General features: G+C 58.7%; 5 non-coding genes across 5 annotated transcripts; 2 read left to right on the top strand and 3 right to left on the bottom strand.

Annotated features, from left to right (window-relative positions):
* Positions 1-16082: 16082 nt before the first annotated feature.
* Positions 16083-16154, bottom strand: trnae-cuc (transfer RNA glutamic acid (anticodon CUC)). Its single transcript has one exon. It is a non-coding gene; the product is annotated as a tRNA-Glu (tRNA).
* A 1633-nt stretch (positions 16155-17787) lies between these two features.
* trnam-cau (transfer RNA methionine (anticodon CAU)) lies at positions 17788-17859 on the bottom strand. Its single transcript has one exon. It is a non-coding gene; the product is annotated as a tRNA-Met (tRNA).
* A 400-nt stretch (positions 17860-18259) lies between these two features.
* Positions 18260-18341, bottom strand: trnas-uga (transfer RNA serine (anticodon UGA)). The gene has a single exon. It is a non-coding gene; the product is annotated as a tRNA-Ser (tRNA).
* Positions 18342-23205: 4864 nt separating this feature from the next.
* On the top strand, positions 23206-23278 carry trnaf-gaa (transfer RNA phenylalanine (anticodon GAA)). Its single transcript has one exon. It is a non-coding gene; the product is annotated as a tRNA-Phe (tRNA).
* An 893-nt stretch (positions 23279-24171) lies between these two features.
* Positions 24172-24243, top strand: trnaq-cug (transfer RNA glutamine (anticodon CUG)). The gene has a single exon. It is a non-coding gene; the product is annotated as a tRNA-Gln (tRNA).
* Positions 24244-25825: the final 1582 nt, after the last annotated feature.

Raw genomic sequence — 25825 nt, 5'->3', positions numbered from 1 at the left:
GCCAGGGCCTTGGGGTCCTGGTGCTTTTTATCTTTTAAAGTGGCTCAGAGTACCAAGGGCACGGACTTCCAGGGGGCTGCACCAAGGGTGTGTAGCTCGTGTGGGGGTGCTTAAGTGTGGGTACCCGGGGACGAAAGGTGGGCCGGGGCCGGCGCGAGCCTCTGTGGTGAGTGCTGGGCCGTTCCCTTGGTACTCCAGTCAGAGTACCAAGGGCACGGACTTCCATGGTATAGTACCAAGGGCACGGACCTCCAGGGGGCTGAACCAAGGGTGTGTAGCCCGTGTGGGGGTGCTTAAGTGTGGGTCCCCGGGTTCGAAGGGAGGGCCTGGTCCCCGGTGGTCATCCCCGGAGTCCCAGAGCCTGCAACCCGGGGAAGAGTGGCCCGTCCCCAGACTGAGTTTGGGGGAATGCGGGGTGGCTCTGGAGGGGCTCCAGGGGTTCCAGGGGGTGCTCGGCGGAGGCCATGCCCAGCCCGAGTGGCCCGTCCCCAGACTGAGTTTGGGGGAATGCGGGGTGGCTCTGGAGGGGCTCCAGGGGTTCCAGGGGGTGCTCGGCGGAGGCCATGCCCAGCCAGAGTGGCCCTTCCCCGGGCAGAATCTGGGGAGAGTGGGGGGTGGCTCTGGAGGTGCTCCGGGGGCTCCAGGGGTTCCAGGGGGTGCTCAGTGGGGGCCATGCCCAGCCAGAGTGGCCCGTCCCCAGACTGAGTTTGGGGGAATGCGGGGTGGCTCTGGAGGGGCTCCAGGGGTTCCAGGGGGTGCTCGGCGGAGGCCATGCCCAGCCAGAGTGGCCCTTCCCCGGGCAGAATCTGGGGAGAGTGGGGGGTGGCTCTGGAGGTGCTCCGGGGGCTCCAGGGGTTCCAGGGGGTGCTCAGTGGGGGCCATGCCCAGCCAGAGTGGCCCGTCCCCAGACTGAGTTTGGGGGAATGCGGGGTGGCTCTGGAGGGGCTCCAGGGGTTCCAGGGGGTGCTCGGCGGAGGCCATGCCCAGCCAGAGTGGCCCTTCCCCGGGCAGAATCTGGGGAGAGTGGGGGGTGGCTCTGGAGGTGCTCCGGGGGCTCCAGGGGTTCCAGGGGGTGCTCAGTGGGGGCCATGCCTAGCCAGAGTGGCCCGTCCCCAGACTGAGTTTGGGGGAATGCGGGGTGGCTCTGGAGGGGCTCCAGGGGTTCCAGGGGGTGCTCGGCGGAGGCCATGCCCAGCCAGAGTGGCCCTTCCCCGGGCAGAATCTGGGGAGAGTGGGGGGTGGCTCTGGAGGTGCTCCGGGGGCTCCAGGGGTTCCAGGGGGTGTTCAGTGGAGGCCATGCCCAGCCAGAGTGGCCCGTCCCCAGACTGAGTTTGGGGGAATGCGGGGTGGCTCTGGAGGGGCTCCAGGGGTTCCAGGGGGTGCTCGGCGGAGGCCATGCCCAGCCCGAGTGGCCCGTCCCCAGACTGAGTTTGGGGGAATGCGGGGTGGCTCTGGAGGGGCTCCAGGGGTTCCAGGGGGTGCTCGGCGGAGGCCATGCCCAGCCAGAGTGGCCCGTCCCCAGACTGAGTTTGGGGGAATGCGGGGTGGCTCTGGAGGGGCTCCAGGGGTTCAAGGGGGTGCTCGGCGGAGGCCATGCCCAGCCAGAGTGGCCCTTCCCCGGGCAGAATCTGGGGAGAGTGGGGGGTGGCTCTGGAGGTGCTCCGGGGGCTCCAGGGGTTCCAGGGGGTGCTCAGTGGGGGCCATGCCCAGCCAGAGTGGCCCGTCCCCAGACTGAGTTTGGGGGAATGCGGGGTGGCTCTGGAGGGGCTCCAGGGGTTCCAGGGGGTGCTCGGCGGAGGCCATGCCCAGCCAGAGTGGCCCTTCCCCGGGCAGAATCTGGGGAGAGTGGGGGGTGGCTCTGGAGGTGCTCCGGGGGCTCCAGGGGTTCCAGGGGGTGTTCAGTGGAGGCCATGCCCAGCCAGAGTGGCCCGTCCCCAGACTGAGTTTGGGGGAATGCGGGGTGGCTCTGGAGGGGCTCCAGGGGTTCAAGGGGGTGCTCGGCGGAGGCCATGCCCAGCCAGAGTGGCCCTTCCCCGGGCAGAATCTGGGGAGAGTGGGGGGTGGCTCTGGAGGTGCTCCGGGGGCTCCAGGGGTTCCAGGGGGTGCTCAGTGGGGGCCATGCCCAGCCAGAGTGGCCCGTCCCCAGACTGAGTTTGGGGGAATGCGGGGTGGCTCTGGAGGGGCTCCAGGGGTTCCAGGGGGTGCTCGGCGGAGGCCATGCCCAGCCAGAGTGGCCCTTCCCCGGGCAGAATCTGGTGAGAGTGGGGGGTGGCTCTGGAGGTGCTCCGGGGGCTCCAGGGGTTCCAGGGGGTGTTCAGTGGAGGCCATGCCCAGCCAGAGTGGCCCGTCCCCAGACTGAGTTTGGGGGAATGCGGGGTGGCTCTGGAGGGGCTCCAGGGGTTCCAGGGGGTGCTCGGCGGAGGCCATGCCCAGCCCGAGTGGCCCGTCCCCAGACTGAGTTTGGGGGAATGCGGGGTGGCTCTGGAGGGGCTCCAGGGGTTCCAGGGGGTGCTCGGCGGAGGCCATGCCCAGCCAGAGTGGCCCGTCCCCAGACTGAGTTTGGGGGAATGCGGGGTGGCTCTGGAGGGGCTCCAGGGGTTCCAGGGGGTGCTCGGCGGAGGCCATGCCCAGCCAGAGTGGCCCTTCCCCGGGCAGAATCTGGGGAGAGTGGGGGGTGGCTCTGGAGGTGCTCCGGGGGCTCCAGGGGTTCCAGGGGTGCTCAGTGGGGGCCATGCCCAGCCAGAGTGGCCCGTCCCCAGACTGAGTTTGGGGGAATGCGGGGTGGCTCTGGAGGGGCTCCAGGGGTTCCAGGGGGTGCTCGGCGGAGGCCATGCCCAGCCAGAGTGGCCCTTCCCCGGGCAGAATCTGGGGAGAGTGGGGGGTGGCTCTGGAGGTGCTCCGGGGGCTCCAGGGGTTCCAGGGGGTGTTCAGTGGAAGCCATGCCCAGCCAGAGTGGCCGGTCCCCAGACTGAGTTTGGGGGAATGCGGGGTGGCTCTGGAGGGGCTCCAGGGGTTCCAGGGGGTGCTCGGCGGAGGCCATGCCCAGCCCGAGTGGCCCGTCCCCAGACTGAGTTTGGGGGAATGCGGGGTGGCTCTGGAGGGGCTCCAGGGGTTCCAGGGGGTGCTCGGCGGAGGCCATGCCCAGCCAGAGTGGCTCTTCCCCGGGCAGAATCTGGGGAGAGTGGGGGGTGGCTCTGGAGGTGCTCCGGGGGCTCCAGGGGTTCCAGGGGGTGCTCAGTGGGGGCCATGCCCAGCCAGAGTGGCCCGTCCCCAGACTGAGTTTGGGGGAATGCGGGTGGCTCTGGAGGGGCTCCAGGGGTTCCAGGGGGTGCTCGGCTTGATTTTACCAGACTCCCGGGCACTTCCAGAAGCTTCCTGTTTGCTCTGATTGCTCGGGGCAGAGCACAGTGTCACGCTGACCACGGGCTGTACGTGGAGGTGAGAGCTGGTTGTAAGGCGGATCACGGAGCCTCTGAATGGAGCCCCGCCCTCCGCGCTCCTCCGCGCTCTAAGCGCCGCTCAGACCGGGCATGAGAGGGTCTATTTTCGGCTTGATTTTACCAGACTCCCGGGCACTTCCAGAAGCTTGCTGTTTGCTCTGATTGCTCGGGGCACAGCACAGTGTCACGCTGACCACGGGCTGTACGTGGAGGTGAGAGCTGGTTGTAAGGCGGATCACGGAGCCTCTGAATGGAGCCCCACGCTCCGCGCTCCTCCGCGCTCTAAGCGCCGCTCAGACCCGGCATGAGAGGGTCTATTTTCGGCTTGATTTTACCAGACTCGCGGGCACTTCCAGAAGCTTGCTGTTTGCTCTGATTGCTCGGGGCAGAGCACAGTGTCACGCTGACCACGGGCTGTACGCGGAGGTGACCCGCTCCGTGATCTTAGCTTCGCCCAGACCCAGGGCCATCCACCCCGCACACGGCCAGACTTTGCCCGGCCAGGGAGCACCTTCTGCGGGTCGGAGGCTCCGGGTCGGAGCCCCTGGAGCCTGGAGCCCTCACCGGGCCCCAAACTCGGCTGCCGGAGGCAGTGCAGTGCCTCATGGATAAAAGTGCACCCAGCCGGTCTCGAACTCGCGTGTACCATGAAAATAGTACAAATCATGGTTCTATGTATACCAGACAAGGAGCTTGGTCGACGGGCACACATGACCCGCCATAGTAGGGCCCCGTTCTGGTTTTATCCAGCTTCGAAGGCTCCTGCGCACTGCGGGTTTGTTTACATTTTGCGGCTGTGGTTTGCTCCGGCTAACCTCACGCCGGACACGTTGGAAGCGAGGCCGAGACAGAGGTCCCACCAGGCGCGGGGCGTCAGTCTGACTGGCTTCCCCCGCGCCTGGCCCCTTGTCTCCGGAGATGGGACCGTCACTCACCCCCGCACTGAAGGATGCGCGGCTTGAAGGATGATGGCTGTGCTTAGCCCCTGTGCCAGGGGCTCTGAGCCAGTCCCCTTCAGCCTCAACGCGTCCGGTGGGAACACAGTCCGGGTCCATTGTCACTCACCCCTGCGCAGAAGGACGCGCGGCTTGGAGGATGATGGCTGCGCTTAGCCCCTGGCACAGGGGCTCTGCACCAGTCCCCTTCAGCCTCAACGCGTCCGGTGGAACAACAGTCCAGGCCCTCTGTCACTCACCCCCGCACTGAAGGACGCGCGGCTTGAAGGATGATGGCTGTGCTTAGCCCCTGTGCCAGGGGCTCTGAGCCAGTCCCCTTCAGCCTCAACGCGTCCGGTGGGAACACAGTCCGGGTCCACTGTCACTCACCCCTGCGCAGAAGGACGCGCGGCTTGGAGGATGATGGCTGCGCTTAGCCCCTGGCACAGGGGCTCTGCACCAGTCCCCTTCAGCCTCAACGCGTCCGGTGGAACAACAGTCCAGGCCCACTGTCACTCACCCCCGCACTGAAGGACGCGCGGCTTGGAGGATGATGGCTGCGCTTAGCCCCTGTTACAGGGGCTCTGCGCCAGTCTCCTTCAGCCTCAACGCGTCCGACGGAACCACAATCCGGGCCCATTGTCACTCACCCCCGCGCAGCAGGAGGCGCGGCTTGAAGGATGATGGCTGCGCTTTGCCCCTGGGCCCAAGGGCTCTGCGCCAGTCCCCTTCAGCCTCAAGGTGTCCGATGGCTCTGCGCGGGGCGGGGGGCAGGGCCGGCGCATACTTTTGGTCCGACTCCGGTCCCTTCCTCGTCTCTGAGTTTGTCAAATGCAGCGCCTGTCCAGGGCTCACTTTGCTATCAACTGTGGCTGGTCACCGCCATCGTAGGGCCCCGTTCTGGTTTCATCCAGCTTCGAAGGCTCCTGCGCACTGCGGGGTTGTAGGCATTTGTGGTCCTGATTTGCGCTGGCTCACCCTCACGCTGGACACAGCGCCAGATGATATATTTGGCAGCCAGTGGAGGGCAAGGGCCCTGCCTCCAAGTGTGGTGTAGGGGACAGGGGAGCCAGGGCCTTGGGGTCCTGGTGCTTTTTATCTTTTAAAGTGGCTCAGAGTACCAAGGGCACGGACTTCCAGGGGGCTGCACCAAGGGTGTGTAGCTCGTGTGGGGGTGCTTAAGTGTGGGTACCCGGGGACGAAAGGTGGGCCGGGGCCGGCGCGAGCCTCTGTGGTGAGTGCTGGGCCGTTCCCTTGGTACTCCAGTCAGAGTACCAAGGGCACGGACTTCCATGGTATAGTACCAAGGGCACGGACCTCCAGGGGGCTGAACCAAGGGTGTGTAGCCCGTGTGGGGGTGCTTAAGTGTGGGTCCCCGGGTTCGAAGGGAGGGCCTGGTCCCCGGTGGTCATCCCCGGAGTCCCAGAGCCTGCAACCCGGGGAAGAGTGGCCCGTCCCCAGACTGAGTTTGGGGGAATGCGGGGTGGCTCTGGAGGGGCTCCAGGGGTTCCAGGGGGTGCTCGGCGGAGGCCATGCCCAGCCCGAGTGGCCCGTCCCCAGACTGAGTTTGGGGGAATGCGGGGTGGCTCTGGAGGGGCTCCAGGGGTTCCAGGGGGTGCTCGGCGGAGGCCATGCCCAGCCAGAGTGGCCCTTCCCCGGGCAGAATCTGGGGAGAGTGGGGGGTGGCTCTGGAGGTGCTCCGGGGGCTCCAGGGGTTCCAGGGGGTGCTCAGTGGGGGCCATGCCCAGCCAGAGTGGCCCGTCCCCAGACTGAGTTTGGGGGAATGCGGGGTGGCTCTGGAGGGGCTCCAGGGGTTCCAGGGGGTGCTCGGCGGAGGCCATGCCCAGCCAGAGTGGCCCTTCCCCGGGCAGAATCTGGGGAGAGTGGGGGGTGGCTCTGGAGGTGCTCCGGGGGCTCCAGGGGTTCCAGGGGTGCTCAGTGGGGGCCATGCCCAGCCAGAGTGGCCCGTCCCCAGACTGAGTTTGGGGGAATGCGGGGTGGCTCTGGAGGGGCTCCAGGGGTTCCAGGGGGTGCTCGGCGGAGGCCATGCCCAGCCAGAGTGGCCCTTCCCCGGGCAGAATCTGGGGAGAGTGGGGGGTGGCTCTGGAGGTGCTCCGGGGGCTCCAGGGGTTCCAGGGGGTGTTCAGTGGAAGCCATGCCCAGCCAGAGTGGCTGGTCCCCAGACTGAGTTTGGGGGAATGCGGGGTGGCTCTGGAGGGGCTCCAGGGGTTCCAGGGGGTGCTCGGCGGAGGCCATGCCCAGCCCGAGTGGCCCGTCCCCAGACTGAGTTTGGGGGAATGCGGGGTGGCTCTGGAGGGGCTCCAGGGGTTCCAGGGGGTGCTCGGCGGAGGCCATGCCCAGCCAGAGTGGCCCTTCCCCGGGCAGAATCTGGGGAGAGTGGGGGGTGGCTCTGGAGGTGCTCCGGGGGCTCCAGGGGTTCCAGGGGGTGCTCAGTGGGGGCCATGCCCAGCCAGAGTGGCCCGTCCCCAGACTGAGTTTGGGGGAATGCGGGTGGCTCTGGAGGGGCTCCAGGGGTTCCAGGGGGTGCTCGGCGGAGGCCATGCCCAGCCAGAGTGGCCCTTCCCCGGGCAGAATCTGGGGAGAGTGGGGGGTGGCTCTGGAGGTGCTCCGGGGGCTCCAGGGGTTCCAGGGGGTGTTCAGTGGAGGCCATGCCCAGCCAGAGTGGCCCGTCCCCAGACTGAGTTTGGGGGAATGCGGGGTGGCTCTGGAGGGGCTCCAGGGGTTCCAGGGGGTGCTCGGCGGAGGCCATGCCCAGCCCGAGTGGCCCGTCCCCAGACTGAGTTTGGGGGAATGCGGGGTGGCTCTGGAGGGGCTCCAGGGGTTCCAGGGGGTGCTCGGCGGAGGCCATGCCCAGCCAGAGTGGCCCGTCCCCAGACTGAGTTTGGGGGAATGCGGGGTGGCTCTGGAGGGGCTCCAGGGGTTCAAGGGGGTGCTCGGCGGAGGCCATGCCCAGCCAGAGTGGCCCTTCCCCGGGCAGAATCTGGGGAGAGTGGGGGGTGGCTCTGGAGGTGCTCCGGGGGCTCCAGGGGTTCCAGGGGGTGCTCAGTGGGGGCCATGCCCAGCCAGAGTGGCCCGTCCCCAGACTGAGTTTGGGGGAATGCGGGGTGGCTCTGGAGGGGCTCCAGGGGTTCCAGGGGGTGCTCGGCGGAGGCCATGCCCAGCCAGAGTGGCCCTTCCCCGGGCAGAATCTGGGGAGAGTGGGGGGTGGCTCTGGAGGTGCTCCGGGGGCTCCAGGGGTTCCAGGGGGTGTTCAGTGGAGGCCATGCCCAGCCAGAGTGGCCCGTCCCCAGACTGAGTTTGGGGGAATGCGGGGTGGCTCTGGAGGGGCTCCAGGGGTTCCAGGGGGTGCTCGGCGGAGGCCATGCCCAGCCCGAGTGGCCCGTCCCCAGACTGAGTTTGGGGGAATGCGGGGTGGCTCTGGAGGGGCTCCAGGGGTTCCAGGGGGTGCTCGGCGGAGGCCATGCCCAGCCAGAGTGGCCCTTCCCCGGGCAGAATCTGGGGAGAGTGGGGGGTGGCTCTGGAGGTGCTCCGGGGGCTCCAGGGGTTCCAGGGGGTGCTCAGTGGGGGCCATGCCCAGCCAGAGTGGCCCGTCCCCAGACTGAGTTTGGGGGAATGCGGGGTGGCTCTGGAGGGGCTCCAGGGGTTCCAGGGGGTGCTCGGCGGAGGCCATGCCCAGCCAGAGTGGCCCTTCCCCGGGCAGAATCTGGGGAGAGTGGGGGGTGGCTCTGGAGGTGCTCCGGGGGCTCCAGGGGTTCCAGGGGGTGTTCAGTGGAGGCCATGCCCAGCCAGAGTGGCCCGTCCCCAGACTGAGTTTGGGGGAATGCGGGGTGGCTCTGGAGGGGCTCCAGGGGTTCCAGGGGGTGCTCGGCGGAGGCCATGCCCAGCCCGAGTGGCCCGTCCCCAGACTGAGTTTGGGGGAATGCGGGGTGGCTCTGGAGGGGCTCCAGGGGTTCCAGGGGGTGCTCGGCGGAGGCCATGCCCAGCCAGAGTGGCCCGTCCCCAGACTGAGTTTGGGGGAATGCGGGGTGGCTCTGGAGGGGCTCCAGGGGTTCCAGGGGGTGCTCGGCGGAGGCCATGCCCAGCCAGAGTGGCCCTTCCCCGGGCAGAATCTGGGGAGAGTGGGGGGTGGCTCTGGAGGTGCTCCGGGGGCTCCAGGGGTTCCAGGGGGTGTTCAGTGGAGGCCATGCCCAGCCAGAGTGGCCCGTCCCCAGACTGAGTTTGGGGGAATGCGGGGTGGCTCTGGAGGGGCTCCAGGGGTTCCAGGGGGTGCTCGGCGGAGGCCATGCCCAGCCCGAGTGGCCCGTCCCCAGACTGAGTTTGGGGGAATGCGGGGTGGCTCTGGAGGGGCTCCAGGGCTTCCAGGGGGTGCTCGGCGGAGGCCATGCCCAGCCAGAGTGGCCCGTCCCCAGACTGAGTTTGGGGGAATGCGGGGTGGCTCTGGAGGGGCTCCAGGGGTTCCAGGGGGTGCTCGGCGTAGGCCATGCCCAGCCAGAGTGGCCCTTCCCCGGGCAGAATCTGGGGAGAGTGGGGGGTGGCTCTGGAGGTGCTCCGGGGGCTCCAGGGGTTCCAGGGGGTGCTCAGTGGGGGCCATGCCCAGCCAGAGTGGCCCGTCCCCAGACTGAGTTTGGGGGAATGCGGGGTGGCTCTGGAGGGGCTCCAGGGGTTCCAGGGGTTCCTCGGCGGAGGCCATGCCCAGCCAGAGTGGCCCTTCCCCGGGCAGAATCTGGGGAGAGTGGGGGGTGGCTCTGGAGGTGCTCCGGGGGCTCCAGGGGTTCCAGGGGGTGCTCAGTGGGGGCCATGCCCAGCCAGAGTTGCCCTTCCCCGGGGTGAGTCTGGAGGAGTGGGGGGTGGCTCTGGAGGGGCTCCAGGGGTTCCAGGGGGGTGCTCGGCGGAGGCCATGCCCAGCCAGAGTGGCCCTTCCCCGAGCATAGTCTGGGGAGGGTGGGGGGTGGCTCTGGAGGTGCTCCAGGGGTTCCAGGGGGTGCTCAGTGGGGGCCATGCACAGCCAGAGTGGCCCTTCCCCGGGGTGAGTCTGAAGGAGTGGGGGGTGGCTCTGGAGGGGCTCCAGGGGTTCCAGGGGGTGCTCGGCGGAGGCCATGCCCAGCCAGAGTGGCCCTTCCCCGGGCAGAGTCTGGAGGAGTGGGGGGTGGCTCTGGAGGTGCTCCGGGGGCTCCAGGGGCTCCAGGGGTTCCAGGGGGTGCTCAGCGGAGGCCATGCCCAGCCAGAGTGGCCCTTCCCCGGGCAGAGTCTGGAGTAGTGGGGGGTGGCTCTGGAGGTGCTCCGGGGGCTCCAGGGGGTGCTCAGTGGAGGCCATGCCCAGCCAGAGTGGCCCTTCCCCGGGCAGAATCTGGGGAGAGTGGGGGGTGGCTCTGGAGGTGCTCCGGGGGCTCCAGGGGTTCCAGGGGGTGCTCAGTGGGGGCCATGCCCAGCCAGAGTGGCCCTTCCCCGGGATGAGTCTGGAGGAGTGGGGGGTGGCTCTGGAGGTGCTCCGGGGGCTCCAGGGGGTGCTCAGTGGAGGCCATGCCCAGCCAGAGTGGCCCTTCCCCGGGCAGAGTCTGGAGGAGTGGGGGGTGGCTCTGGAGGTGCTCCGGGGGCTCGAGGGGTTCCAGGGGGTGCTCAGTGGGGGCCATGCCCAGCCAGAGTGGCCCTTCCCCGGGCAAAGTCTGGAGGAGTGGGGGGTGGCTCTGGAGGGGTTCCAGGGGGTGCTCGGCGGAGGCCATGCCCAGCCAGAGTGGCCCTTCCCCGGGCATAGTCTGGGGAGAGTGGGGGGTGGCTCTGGAGGTGCTCCGGGGGCTCCAGGGGGTGCTCAGTGGAGGCCATGCCCAGCCAGAGTGTCCCTTCCCCGGGCAGAGTCTGGAGGAGTGGGGGGTGGCTCTGGAGGTGCTCCGGGGGCTCCAGGGGTTCCAGGGGGTGCTCAGCGGAGGCCATGCCCAGCCAGAGTGTCCCTTCCCCGGGCAGAGTCTGGAGGAGTGGGGGGTGGCTCTGGAGGTGCTCCGGGGGCTCCAGGGGTTCCAGGGGGTGCTCAGCGGAGGCCATGCCCAGCCAGAGTGGCCCTTCCCCGGGCAGAGTCTGGAGGAGTGGGGGGTGGCTCTGGAGGTGCTCCGGGGGCTCAAGGGGGTGCTCAGTGGAGGCCATGCCCAGCCAGAGTGGCCCTTCCCCGGGGTGAGTCTGGAGGAGTGGGGGGTGGCTCTGGAGGTGCTCCGGGGGCTCCAGGGGGTGCTCAATGGAGGCCATGCCCAGCCAGAGTGGCCCTTCCCCGGGCAGAGTCTGGAGGAGTGGGGGGTGGCTCTGGAGGTGCTCCGGGGGCTCCAGGGGGTGCTCAGCGGAGGCCATGCCCAGCCAGAGTGTCCCTTCCCCGGGCAGAGTCTGGAGGAGTGGGGGGTGGCTCTGGAGGTGCTCCGGGGGCTCCAGGGGTTCCAGGGGGTGCTCAGCGGAGGCCATGCCCAGCCAGAGTGGCCCTTCCCCGGGCAGAGTCTGGAGGAGTGGGGGGTGGCTCTGAAGGTGCTCCGGGGGCTCAAGGGGGTGCTAAGTGGAGGTCATGCCCAGCCAGAGTGGCCCTTCCCCGGGCAGAATCTGGGGAGAGTGGGGGGTGGCTCTGGAGGTGCTCCGGGGGCTCCAGGGGGTGCTCAGTGGAGGCCATGCCCAGCCAGAGTGGCCCTTCCCCAGGGTGAGTCTGGAGGAGTGGGGGGTGGCTCTGGAGGTGCTCCGGGGGCTCCAGGGGGTGCTCAGTGGAGGCCATGCCCAGCCAGAGTGGCCCTTCCCTGGGCAGAGTCTGGAGGAGTGGGGGGTGGCTCTGGAGGTGCTCCGGGGGCTCCAGGGGTTCCAGGGGGTGCTCAGTGGGGGCCATGCCCAGCCAGAGTGGCCCTTCCCCGGGGTGAGTCTGGAGGAGTGGGGGGTGGCTCTGGAGGTGCCCCGGGGGCTCCAGGGGGTGCTCAGTGGAGGCCATGCCCAGCCAGAGTGTCCCTTCCCCGGGCAGAGTCTGGAGGAGTGGGGGGTGGCTCTGGAGGTGCTCCGGGGGCTCCAGGGGTTCCAGGGGGTGCTCAGTGGGGGCCATGCCCAGCCAGAGTGGCCCTTCCCCGGGCAAAGTCTGGAGGAGTGGGGGGTGGCTCTGGAGGGGTTCCAGGGGGTGCTCGGCGGAGGCCATGCCCAGCCAGAGTGGCCCTTCCCCGTGCATAGTCTGGGGAGAGTGGGGGGTGGCTCTGGAGGTGCTCCGGGGGCTCCAGGGGGTGCTCAGTGGAGGCCATGCCCAGCCAGAGTGTCCCTTCCCCGGGGAGAGTCTGGAAGAGTGGGGGGTGGCTCTGGAGGTGCTCCGGGGGCTCCAGGGGTTCCATGGGGTGCTCAGCGGAGGCCATGCCCAGCCAGAGTGTCCCTTCCCCGGGCAGAGTCTGGAGGAGTGGGGGGTGGCTCTGGAGGTGCTCCGGGGGCTCCAGGGGTTCCAGGGGGTGCTCAGCGGAGGCCATGCCCAGCCAGAGTGGCCCTTCCCCGGGCAGAGTCTGGAGGAGTGGGGGGTGGCTCTGGAGGTGCTCCGGGGGCTCCAGGGGGTGCTCAGTGGAGGCCATGCCCAGCCAGAGTGGCCCTTCCCCGGGCAGAGTCTGGAGGAGTGGGGGGTGGCTCTGGAGGTGCTCCGGGGGCTCCAGGGGGTGCTCAGTGGAGGCCATGCCCAGCCAGAGTGGCCCTTCCCCGGGCAGAATCTGGGGAGACTGGGGGGTGGCTCTGGAGGTGCTCCGGGGGCTCCAGGGGTTCCAGGGGGTGCTCAGTGGGGGCCATGCCCAGCCAGAGTGGCCCTTCCCCGGGGTGAGTCTGGAGGAGTGGGGGGTGGCTCTGGAGGTGCTCCGGGGGCTCCAGGGGGTGCTCAGTGGAGGCCATGCCCAGCCAGAGTGGCCCTTCCCCGGGCAGAGTCTGGAGGAGTGGGGGGTGGCTCTGGAGGTGCTCCGGGGGCTCCAGGGGTTCCAGGGGGTGCTCAGTGGGGGCCATGCCCAGCCAGAGTGGCCCTTCCCCGGGCAAAGTCTGGAGGAGTGGGGGGTGGCTCTGGAGGGGTTCCAGGGGGTGCTCGGCGGAGGCCATGCCCAGCCAGAGTGGCCCTTCCCCGGGCATAGTCTGGGGAGAGTGGGGGGTGGCTCTGGAGGTGCTCCGGGGGCTCCAGGGGGTGCTCAGTGGAGGCCATGCCCAGCCAGAGTGTCCCTTCCCCGGGCAGAGTCTGGAGGAGTGGGGGGTGGCTCTGGAGGTGCTCCGGGGGCTCAAGGGGGTGCTCAGTGGAGGCCATGCCCAGCCAGAGTGGCCCTTCCCCGGGCAGAGTCTGGAGGAGTGGGGGGTGGCTCTGGAGGTGCTCCGGGGGCTCCAGGGGTTCCAGGGGGTGCTCAGCGGAGGCCATGCCCAGCCAGAGTGGCCCTTCCCCGGGCAGAGTCTGGAGGAGTGGGGGGTGGCTCTGGAGGTGCTCCGGGGGCTCCAGGGGTTCCAGGGGGTGCTCAGCGGAGGCCATGCCCAGCCAGAGTGGCCCTTCCCCGGGCAGAGTCTGGAGGAGTGGGGGGTGGCTCTGGAGGTGCTCCGGGGGCTCCAGGGGTTCCAGGGGGTGCTCAGTGGGGGCCATGCCCAGCCAGAGTGGCCCTTCCCCGGGGTGAGTCTGGAGGAGTGGGGGGTGGCTCTGGAGGTGCTCCGGGGGCTCCAGGGGGTGCTCAGTGGAGGCCATGCCCAGCCAGAGTGTCCCTTCCCCGGGCAGAGTCTGGAGGAGTGGGGGGTGGCTCTGGAGGTGCTCCGGGGGCTCCAGGGGTTCCAGGGGGTGCTCAGTGGGGGCCATGCCCAGCCAGAGTGGCCCTTCCCCGGGCAAAGTCTGGAGGAGTGGGGGGTGGCTCTGGAGGGGTTCCAGGGGGTGCTCGGCGGAGGCCATGCCCAGCCAGAGTGGCCCTTCCCCGGGCATAGTCTGGGGAGAGTGGGGGGTGGCTCTGGAGGTGCTCCAGGGGTTCCAGGGGGTGCTCGGCGGAGGCCATGCCCAGCCAGAGTGGCCCTTCCCCGGGCAGAGTCTGGAGGAGTGGGGGGTGGCTCTGGAGGTGCTCCGGGGGCTCCAGGGGTTCCAGGGGGTGCTCAGCGGAGGCCATGCCCAGCCAGAGTGGCCCTTCCCCGGGCAGAGTCTGGAGGAGTGGGGGGTGGCTCTGGAGGTGCTCCGGGGGCTCCAGGGGGTGCTCAGTGGAGGCCATGCCCAGCCAGAGTGGCCCTTCCCCGGGCAGAATCTGGGGAGAGTGGGGGGTGGCTCTGGAGGTGCTCCGGGGGCTCCAGGGGTTCCAGGGGGTGCTCAGTGGGGGCCATGCCCAGCCAGAGTGGCCCTTCCCCGGGGTGAGTCTGGAGGAGTGGGGGGTGGCTCTGGAGGTGCTCCGGGGGCTCCAGGGGGTGCTCAGTGGAGGCCATGCCCAGCCAGAGTGGCCCTTCCCCGGGCAGAGTCTGGAGGAGTGGGGGGTGGCTCTGGAGGTGCTCCGGGGGCTCTAGGGGTTCCAGGGGGTGCTCAGTGGGGGCCATGCCCAGCCAGAGTGGCCCTTCCCCGGGCAAAGTCTGGAGGAGTGGGGGGTGGCTCTGGAGGGGTTCCAGGGGGTGCTCGGCGGAGGCCATGCCCAGCCAGAGTGGCCCTTCCCCGGGCATAGTCTGGGGAGAGTGGGGGGTGGCTCTGGAGGTGCTCTGGGGGCTCCAGGGGGTGCTCAGTGGAGGCCATGCCCAGCCTGAGTGGCCCTTCCCCGGGCAGAGTCTGGAGGAGTGGGGGGTGGCTCTGGAGGTGCTCCGGGGGCTCCAGGGGTTCCAGGGGGTGCTCAGTGGGGGCCATGCCCAGCCAGAGTGGCCCTTCCCCGGGCAAAGTCTGGCCGTGTGCGGGGTGGATGATCCCTGCTCCGCCTCACGCGAGTTCGAGACCGGCTGGGTGCCCTTTTATCCATGAGGCACTGCACTGCCTCCGGCAGCCGAGTTCGGGGCCCGGTGAGGGCTCCAGGCTCCAGGGGCTCCGACCCGGAGCCTCCAACCCGCAGAAGGTGCTCCCTGGCCGGGCAAAGTCTGGCCGTGTGCGGGGTGGATGATCCCTGCTCCGCCTCACGCGAGTTCGAGACCGGCTGGGTGCCCTTTTATCCATGAGGCACTGCACTGCCTCCGGCAGCCGAGTTCGGGGCCCGGTGAGGGCTCCAGGCTCCAGGGGCTCCGACCCGGAGCCTCCGACCCGCAGAAGGTGCTCCCTGGCCGGGCAAAGTCTGGCCGTGTGCGGGGTGGATGATCCCTGCTCCGCCTCACGAGAGTTCGAGACCGGCTGGGTGCCCTTTTATCCATGAGGCACTGCACTGCCTCCGGCAGCCGAGTTCGGGGCCCGGTGAGGGCTCCAGGCTCCAGGGGCTCCGACCCGGAGCCTCCGACCCGCAGAAGGTGCTCCCTGGCCGGGCAAAGTCTGGCCGTGTGCGGGGTGGATGATCCCTGCTCCGCCTCACGCGAGTTCGAGACCGGCTGGGTGCCCTTTTATCCATGAGGCACTGCACTGCCTCCGGCAGCCGAGTTCGGGGCCCGGTGAGGGCTCCAGGCTCCAGGGGCTCCGACCCGGAGCCTCCGACCCGCAGAAGGTGCTCCCTGGCCGGGCAAAGTCTGGCCGTGTGCGGGGTGGATGATCCCTGCTCCACCTCACGCGAGTTCGAGACCGGCTGGGTGCCCTTTTATCCATGAGGCACTGCACTGCCTCCGGCAGCCGAGTTCGGGGCCCGGTGAGGGCTCCAGGCTCCAGGGGCTCCGACCCGGAGCCTCCGACCCGCAGAAGGTGCTCCCTGGCTGGGCAAAGTCTGGCCGTGTGCGGGGTGGATGATCCCTGCTCTGCCTCACGCGAGTTCGAGACCGGCTGGGTGCCCTTTTATCCATGAGGCACTGCACTGCGTCCGGCAGCCGAGTTCGGGGCCCGGTGAGGGCTCCAGGCTCCAGGGGCTCCGACCCGGAGCCTCCGACCCGCAGAAGGTGCTCCCTGGCCGGGCAAAGTCTGGCCGTAAGCGGGGTGGATGATCCCTGCTCCGCCTCACGCGAGTTCGAGACCGGCTGGGTGCCCTTTTATCCAAGAATCAACTGGAGTGTGGAGCTTCTACGGGCCTCCAGGGGCACTGCCGACCCAGAGCTGTGCCCCGGCTTCAGTTCTCTGTATCTCAGGAAGTTTTTTATTTATACATTTATTTCATCCATAATCTCTGGCGCCTAAAGGGTTAAGCAGGTGGCATCCTTTGCTGGTCAGGGGGAAGAGAAAGGTATGTTTCCAGCAGGGTTCTAAGAAATATGAAGCAATGCCAATGGATTTCTTGCCCATCAGCTTGACCACCTGGCCACCACAATACTGCATCTTTGGAAAATTACAGTGAAAGCGTGAGACCAATAAAAAAAAATCAAGATATGCTTGTCCAGTCAAGAATTGCTGGAAAACATGACTGATCCCAAATGAAGCAAAGTATGCGCTCTACCGCTGACCCACTTTGTCTAAGAGAAATGCTCCAAAAAGAAACACCAACCAACCTGCTAGTCTATAGATGCATAGAAAAGCTAAAGGTTGATTACGAATTTTCGCATGCTGCGCCCAAATCGATACCATGTTGCTATGCCTCTCTTCACCTCCGTCCAGCTTGAATGTACTCGTAACCACAGCGAGTCTTGTACATAATGCAGCTACAAGTGTTCCAGCAGGACAGACTAGATATTCCCATACCGGAAGTTGAACCCGGGCCACCTGGATGAGAGCCAGGAATCCTAACCGCTAGACCATATGGGAAGGATTTAAGAAGGTAAGAGTTGATTTAATGGTAGATAAGATAAGATCAGATCAGATCAGATCAGATCAGATCAGATCAGATCAGATCAGATCAGATCAGATCAGATCAGATCAGATCAGATCAGATCAGATCAGATAAGATAAGATAAGATAAGATAAGATAAGATAAGATATTCCTTTATTGTCCCACATGGGCACGATGGGTTCATACACAGGCCCCAGATGTACAAGGTTGTGGTCCGAGCTGCCCAGGGGAGGGAGGGGGAAAGAGGAATAAGCCTCCTTGGTGTTGGCAAAAAACAAGTCCAATGTTCTATTGTTTCTGGTGGGGCAGGTAACATACTGGGTGTATGTTGGTAGAACAGAAGAGGGAGAAGCGTGGTTAAAGTCACCAGAGACGAGGGAGAGAGCCTGTGGGTGCTGTGTTTGCGGCCTACAAGTGCAGGAGAGCAGTGCTTCACAAGCATATTCAGTATTGGCAGACGGGGCCACATAGACTGCGATCGAAATCACATGTGAGAACTCCCGGGGCAGATAATATATCTTTTCTTCCCGCATTCTCTCGTTCTGTCCGCCCGCAGCAGATGAAAATTGTCCAAACCTACAATAGAGTCTGGCATTTCTGCTGTTAACCAGGTCTCTGTGAAAATCAAGACACTGCTGTCCCTATAAATCCTCTGGGACCGCATGAGGCTCGCTATTTCCGTCATTTTATTTTGAAGGGACCTCACGTTACCCATGACTACGGCGGGAACCGACTTCCTGTTTGTCCCTCTCTTCTCTCGGAGTTTACGTCCAGCCCGTCTGCTTCGTTGCGTTTTCCTTAGGATGTCCGCCGGGATAACGTGACGATCTCCGGGTAAGACGACTGTTCTCCGCAGTTTCATTAGTTCGTCCTTTGTGTAAGCGCGGTACGGCGCCGGCCGGGGGGCGGGGCCGGAGCCGGGGGACTCAGAGCCAAGACACATCGCCACGACACGACGAAAACACTCAATCCAGCCGAATAAAGTCAAAAACAGTTGAATTAAAAACGATTCCAGCGCGTGTCCCTATCCTACAGTAAAATAGAAAAAAAATTACTAACTATATTTACAAAATATAGGAGATAAAGCACAATAAGTGTGAGAAAAAAGAGAGAGCGTTTACACCGGGCTGCTAGCTGTACCAGCGCCTTATGACGTATAAAGAAGGCCTCATTGATGCTTGAGAGTTAAGGAACAGTTCTGTATGTAATAGATATAAGCCCATTCCACGTGCAACAAGTCTAGTGATTAGTATTTTCCTTGTGGCTCAGCCTATTAGACCATGGACCTGAAATCCACAATCCCGGATTTTGGAGGCTAGTATCCTGTGCATATTGCTTATGGGGTTATGTACCCATAATAGACTCAAATTGCTTCAAAATGTCTAATCATGGGTCTTTTTTTACCTACATCTTCTTTCACTACTCAGCTATCCTTTTCCCCAAAAAAGAAATAACAATGTAGGATGGAAAAAAGAAATGTGCTGCTAGATTCAAAGCAAATGTGGAACTGGGAGCTTGCGCTGAAGATCGGCTTCCATCATCCAACACATTACTGACTAGCTTGGTTCATTTGGATTGACAATCGCAATAATGCAAGTAAAAAAAATCTAGCAGAGGATGGTTTCGATCCATCGTCCTCTGGGTTATGGGCCCAGCACGCTTCCGCTGCGCCACTCTGCTGAATGGCTATGATCATGGGACTCAAACCCACAATCCCTGGTTCAAGAGGCCAGTGCGTAATGCCCATGGGGCTGTATACGTCTAATAGACTCAAATTGCTTCAAAATATGAAATCTAATTTTAAAGGAATGTGGAACTGGGATCTTGCTACGAAAGACTGTGCTCTAACACTGAGCTACATAACCATCTCTTGCCTGTCATGATTATTTTCCAAGCAAGACCTGGAGTCAACACTTTTCACTTTGTGCCATCAACAGAATATTGAATGGAGATGCAGGGGATTGAAACAAGGATTTCATACATGCCCTCGTTCTGAAAGAATGGCTCCGAAATTAAACATCACCAAACATGCTGGTTTATAGAATAGAACGAAATCTCAAAATCTGTGCTGCTAAACACACGTTGCTGACAGGAATCAAACCTGCGCGGGGAAACCCCAATGGATTTCAAGTTCATCGCCTTAACCTCTCGGCCACAACAACAAGACACCTTTAAACTGTGTTTAAGAAAGTGGAAATTACCCACATTATTTTCTGAAACTAGCGCAATTACATTACCAGATTTAACTCTCCATGAATTCATGGAGACAGCATGTTTTACTAAGCATTCTAAGCTCAGGTTTGGCGAGACATACCTATACTGGAAGTTGGGAATGTCGCCCAGGCTGCCTGAATGGGCCACTTTGTCTCACCTTCCTGCAGGTAGTGTGGATGGATGAAATAATATTGTTTGAATTTTATAAGTGCTGCAAGGTTCAAAGGTAATGCGGGACTGGGAGCTTGCACTGAATCACCACATGTGCTGATTTGAAATATTTCAGTGAAGGTCTCTAAAATTCACTGCAGTCAAATCTGGCAATTAGCAAAGACTATAGTGTCGCCTGGAGATGCTGGGAATTGAACCCTAGTAAGCATGCGCTCTACCACTGAGCTACATCCCCTTCCGTAACAATGCCTTAAATGATAGAATGGACAAAAACAGAACAGATAGAATAGAAACAACAGAAACAGTGACCAGATAGACAATTCAATTCTTGATTTTTTTTTAAATTCCAATTTGACTGGTTGTGACACAAAGGTTTGTCCCATTGTTACTTTACTTACATGTGCGTCACTTTTTGTGTGTTACAGTAACTTTTTTGGCCTGATCACCCAGTCCACAAGTGTTCCTGTACCTATATATTTACAAATCAAGCACTGTTAAGCAGGTGGCATCCTTTGCTGGTCAGGGGGAAGAGAAAGGTATGTTTCCAGCAGGGTTCTAAGAAATATGAAGCAATGCCAATGGATTTCTTGCCCATCAGCTTGACCACCTGGCCACCACAATACTGCATCTTTGGAAAATTACAGTGAAAGCGTGAGACCAATAAAAAAAAAAATCAAGATATGCTTGTCCAGTCAAGAATTGCTGGAAAACATGACTGATCCCAAATGAAGCAAAGTATGCGCTCTACCGCTGACCCACTTTGTCTAAGAGAAATGCTCCAAAAAGAAACACCAACCAACCTGCTAGTCTATAGATGCATAGAAAAGCTAAAGGTTGATTACAAATTTTCGCATGCTGCGCCCAAATCGATACCATGTTTCTATGCCTCTCTTCACCTCCGTCCAGCTTGAATGTACTCGTAACCACAGCGAGTCTTGTACATAATGCAGCTACAAGTGTTCCAGCAGGACAGACTAGATATTCCCATACCGGGAGTTGAACCCGGGCCACCTGGATTCTTTAGCTAAACAGCCCTAAACAGAATCCCATTCATTTCCTATGGTAGTGCTAAACCACTACGGATGTAATATACTTTTGGCCAGCGGCGGCGCTGTGGCGAGAGCGCGCCATGTTTGAATGCAGAGTGACGTCATTCATTCAATGTGACCGGGACAAGTTTAGCACTAGATCTGCTCCTGTTTTCACCTTCTTATGGACATTTTACTGCCCCAGAACACTCGTATTTTGTGGCATTTATAACGGGCATTTGAAGACGTTTTCAGGTAAAGTTCGTCTTGTGTTTTGCACTTTTGAAACTGTGTTTTTAGTCACATAAAGTCACTGCTACTTCCATGTCTCTGTTGAACAACTAAACGCGACTTTTCTGTCAGTTTTGTGTGATATTCAGCCCTGTGAAGTTAAAGTTTATTACATTTAAAGGTTTGCAGTTGTGCAGTTTTATATAAGGTGCAATATTACGTGATCTGTGTGTTGTGTTGTCTCTTATTGTGCATAAAAGTAGTTGTAGCTTCAACAATTCATCACAAGTAAGAGAGACTTTGTCCCACAATGGGGAAATGCCTTCACTTCATGTTAATGTGGAGGACATTCCACAACTGTTACCTAGCAACAGACTGTAAACAAGAGCCAAAATCCATATGAATGACTCAACAATTCCTCCTGTCCTCCTCTGCCCCATCCTCCTCTGTCCTGTCCTCTGCCCCGTCCTCCTCTGCCCCGTACTCCTCTGTCCTGTCCTCCTCTGCCCTGTCCTCCTCTGTCCTGTCCTCCTCTCTCCTGTCCTCCTCTGCCCTGTCCTCTTTTCCACCCACTCGTGTCCCCACCACCTCTCCTCGTGAGCCCTTGGGTGAGTATAACTACATAAATCATGTGTTCCTTGGTTTGTGTGGAGTCACACAGAGTCACACCGTGTAGAGGAGCAGTCACTTCTGTTTCATTTCATGTCTTTTCCTTTAGTAGTGGCTGAAGAGGACGCGCTGGAGAGGACAATGCTCAGCATCTCCGTCCAAACAACACGTGGATGTGTGTAATGTGTCTGTAACGCTTAAGCTCCATTTTGGATTTATCATGTGTTAAAAAGGTTTGTCTTTTATTCCAGCCGTGTCCAGTCGCTGCTGAGCTCCATCATCCTCAGGTTTACAGAAGTTCACACACAGATGTCCTGCCATGAAAGACACTTTGGGACACGTTCTGTCCTGTGCATGAGTTCAGTTGTTCCTGACCCTGTTCAGGTCCTGCTCTGAATTCATGCACCTGTGATGAGAGTAAGTCATATTATCTGGTGTTCAATATGAATGAGTGAGAGCTTCTTCTGCTCATTCACACTAACATTGCTAAATAAAACAGCAATATAAACTTACTTATGATATAAACAACAGGTCAAATGTAAGTGTGCGTTGTTACTAACAGCTAAATATGACTCATTATTCTTCTTCTTCTCTTACAGCAACTGTTCTGGAGGAACCACAGGATGTAAGAGCTTTTACTTGTTGCTTATTCACTGTAAGATCAAAGTTGATCAAACGTATCATATATTTCTTTCCTCTCTTCAGCTGCTGCAGATGTGCTGCCCCTTAAGCCTCCAGTGCCACTTCCACAGGAGCTGAGGTTTGTTCTGCCCGAGTCTGGAAGTACTTCAGCTCCAGGTCTGACATTTTAATAGAATAATCTAAAAAAACATAAACCTATATTGTGGTGTTTTGGTTGTTTCAGATGCAGCTCGTCCCACACATTCTGCATCTGATGCTCCTGGAGAAGAGACAACCCAAAGTGAGTGAGCTCCATGTGTGTCTGTGTCTGTCTCAGTCAAACCATCACAGAGTGAACAGATGAATGCTTCATGCTCCATGTGTGTCTGTGTCTGTCTCAGTCAAACCATCACAGAGTGAACAGATGAATGCTTCATGCTCCATGTGTGTCTGTGTCTGTCTCAGTCAAACCATCACAGAGTGAACAGATGAATGCTTCATGCTGACTGTAGTTTCACAGCCAGTGCAGTGGTTCTAAATGTGTGTCATGTGTTGTATTTCATGTGCACACGTGTTGCTTATCACTAAAACATTCATCTGTTTTGTTCTGTAGTTCCTCCTCCAGTGAAGCTTCAGCCGCAGTCGTCACAACAGGCCGCCTCCCCCTCCACTGCCCCTGAGCCAATCAGCCAACAGCGCGCTACACCCGACCACAAAACTACATATTTGTCATTACATCATCATCATCACATCAAATTATTAAATGCATCATCTTCACTCAACATCAGCCCGAAAAAGCTGGAGCAAACACAGACACTCTGGCAGCACCACAACTCTGCCTGTCGTCACCACGACAACTGTCGTCACCACGACCATCACCTCGTCTCCTACAGCTCTGACCATCACCGTCTCTTTCTCAGGACGCCCTGAGCAGCAGCCCTGAAGAAACACCACCTTTAAGGACATTGTGGACACAGAGTTCTTCCAGAGGGAGCTGGAGGCCACAAGACAGAGAGAGGAGGAAAGGAAGCAACAGAAGAGGAAGAGAGAGGAGTCACCTGCCCCAGGGAGAACGTGCAGGTTCTGCCCCAGGGAGAACGTGCAGGTTCTGCCCCAGGGAGAACGTGCAGGTTCTGCAAACTGGTGCTGAAGCAGGCCCCGCACAGTCCTCACATCCACACATACTTCCCTGGACTGTATATATCTGTATATTTAATGTAAATACTACTGTCAAGTAATGAATGCTGTCTGAAGTGTAAATAAATTAAACTTAATATTTCTGGTATTTTCCCTGTCAATAAATATTCTTAAAAGTACATGTTTTTTTGTGTTTTCTTTCCAATATAACAATACAACAATATTCTTTAAATGATTGAGATATCATATCATTAACAATATGAGTCATTGTTTTATTTCTCTGCAGAACATAAACTGAACACAATAGTACAGTTCAGTGCTGCAGTGTTAGAGATGTGATAGTGTGACCTCTGACCCCTGCGGACTAAACACCTGGAGTTTTCTGACCCACTCCAAGTTTATTTATGCAGAAGGTGTGACGTGGGTAAATCTCTTAAGGTGAAGCAGAAATCACTATTTGTGATCAATTTGTGATTTTATTAAAATTTCAAATCAGTACCAGCAGCTGCATGTGAGTCCTTCTCATGATCTGACCTTTTAACAAGTGCAAACTGACACACCAACTCATAAACTTTATACATTTAATGTTTTGATCCTTTGAAACTTTCCTCTTCTTCTGGGCACAGCAGGAATTTAACTCTGGTTTCTTGAGATGAATTTGTGAACGAACACGAATCTCTGCATTCTGATTGGTTGGCCTTCATCACAGTGGCACATGGCACACAGGCTCATTCTGATTGGCTGGCGCTCTATGCCCACTATCCACGGCTGGCCCCTGGATGAGTGCCAGGAATCCTAACCGCTAGACCATATGGGAAGGCTTTGAGAAGGTAAGAGTTGATTTCATGGTAAAGAAGATAAACCAATGGGAACGAGAAGTGAACCTGGTTTTGTCTGACCAAGAGTGTAGAGTGTTTAATCGAAAGAAAAGAAAAAAGGACACACAGAAATAGTTCATTTTCTCGCTACTTTATGCCACACGTTTCGCTCCCTTGCCTAATTTGCTGAAAAAGTAGCCGAAATAGCTCAGTTGGGAGAGCATTAGACTGAATATCTGAAGGTCCCTGGTTCAATCCCGGGTTTCGGCAGGTGTACCTGAATGTTAGTCTTTGCTCAAAAATACAATAAATAGGAATGCTGGGTCTATTTAATATTTTGCGAGATCAGGACATAAATGGCCTGGAAAGGATCTATAAAACATAAACAGCATGCTTTCGTTGGAACATTGTTAGCATGAACATGTTTGGTAACATGTTTGGTTTTGCTGAATGTTGTACCCAAGACCTTCTGCGTGTAGGGCAGATGTGATGACCACCACACAATGAAACCATGAAGCAGAAGTTTGCCTACTTCAATGCTGCTCTCTTTGATATAGCCCAATGATCAAATGTCATACTTATTTTCAAAACAGGACATCCTGTAGAAAGGTGTGGTTCAACGGTATAGCAGCTAGCGCTCTGAATCCAGAGTTTTTCTTCATTTCTTATTGCAATTAGAGGCACAAGTCTTTTATGGATATGCCTAGATTCTCGTCTCTGTGGCGCAATCGTTCGGCTGTTAACCGAAAGGTTGGTGGTTAGAGCCCACCCAGGGACGACTGCTCACCTTGCCAGAGCAAGCAAGAAATACAATCCCAGAAGTAACCACTGTATGTAATTATGTAAGGAAACCAGGAAATCGTTATGGCGCTGCGGCTTCCTTGGTCAAAGGGCCTGTTTAGTAAACAGGAAATGCCTACTCTTTTGTCTATGAAAAATATTTACAAGGACAGAAAAGCCCACAAGAAGAGCCCTCAAACCCATACCTTTCTCCCTCAAGTTTACTGCTGCTACACTTTGCATTAAGAGAGGGAAAAGTATTGCTGCACATCAAGATTATTTGCACTGTTTTCACTCCTTGTTTCTCATTTTTTTGGCAAGGGATGATTGACGTAAAGACTTGTAGCTTTGGATGACCGTTATCCTTCCAAGGAGGAGTCTGCGGTTCCATGGTGTAATGGTTAGCACTCTGGACTCTGAATCCAGCGATCTGAGTTCAAATCTCGGTGGAACCTTGAGTGCTACGAGAGCAGCGCTACTCTTTTGAAAAAGTGCAGAAACAAGAAGAATCTTTGGGTAAAATCTGTGCTTACCCCCTGAAAGGAGCCAACCAAAGCATACAAACTAAACAAAGCTGTTAAAATCTGGAGCTGGTTTTCTTATGACCAAGCTTATGATTCAACGCCTGGATTACAAAAGGCGTAAACGTTTCACCGCATTGCAAAAGAAAATCAAATGAAAAGCATTGATGTGTTGAAGGAATCCTTTGACTTGGAGAGACAGGACTTTTATAGGACTTATTATAAGCAAGAAATGAAACAAAGAAATGACCACTATAATCCTCTGACAGTAATCTTTGTTGAAACCAATCAATCAGAACTTGCGAGGGGAATCATTTCTAAATGATCTCAATGCATTGGTAATCTGGACAACGTTCTGCTAAGTATATTCTAAACCAATGGGAACGAGAAGTTAACCTGGATTTGTCTGACCAAGAGTGTGGAAATGTAGGAACAGCCCTGAGGAAGACCACAAAATCACATGCCTGAAGGGGAAAAATATGTTTTTTTCACCACACCATGTCAAAGTGCCCATTATTCACAAGGAAATGCTAACTGCTGGAGAACCCAGCAGGCAAACCACTATCAGGTGTTTTGGGGCTGTGCTGTTGCTCAAAAATAATGGACTGAAATTCACAGGGCACTGCAGACTGTTTTTGACTTTTCCATCCCACTCAAATTTAAAACTATGTACTTGGGCCTCAACACTCCTGCCATGGACACAATAAATGGATACCCTTGGAACATACTTTTGGCTGTAGAGAAAAAGGCCATCACAAAGAAATGCTCGACACCAACCACGCCAAAGATCAAAGACTTGACTGACGTAGTAACAGACATTAGACATTGGATGAATGGAAAACAGTAACATTCAGGCTTAATTTGGATAAGCACTAATTTGATTGACTTGGACCAAGTAGGACCCTTATTTTCATTTAAATGTGATTTTGTTTTTATTTTATTTTATGTTATGTTATGTTTTATGTAACTATTAAGTTATTTTAATTACGATTTTTGCTCCCTGGTCGTGTCCTGTATTGTTTTATGTTTAATCAAAAGAAAAGAAAAAAGGACACACAGAACTAGTTCATTTTCTCGCTACGTTATTCCTGGTTCAATCCCGGGTTTCGGCATGTGTACCTGAATGTTAGTCTTTGCTCAAAAATACAATGAATAGGAATGCTGGGTCTATTGGATATTTTGCGAGATCAGGACATAAATGGCCTGGAAAGGATCTATAAAACATAAACAGCAAGCTTTCGTTGGAACATTGTTAGCATGAACATGTTTGGTTTCGCTGAATGTTGTACCAAAGACCTTCTGCGTGTAGGGCAGATGTGATGACCACCACACAATGAAACCATGAAGCAGAAGTTTGCCTACTTCAATGCTGCTCTCTTTGATATATCCCAATGATCAAATGTCATACTTATTTTCAAAACAGGACATCCTGTAGAAAGGTGTGGTTCAACGGTATAGCCGTTAGCGCTCTGAATCCAGAGTTTTTCTTCATTTCTTATTGCAATTAGATGCACAA

This window comes from Eucyclogobius newberryi, unplaced genomic scaffold (genome assembly GCF_026437365.1).
Source record: "Eucyclogobius newberryi isolate DKJ021-1_F unplaced genomic scaffold, fEucNew1.0.hap1 SCAF_8, whole genome shotgun sequence".
Classification (NCBI taxonomy): domain Eukaryota; kingdom Metazoa; phylum Chordata; class Actinopteri; order Gobiiformes; family Gobiidae; genus Eucyclogobius; species Eucyclogobius newberryi.
The sequence above is the reverse complement of the archived record's forward strand: the minus strand, read 5'-3'. Positions and strand labels throughout refer to the sequence as shown.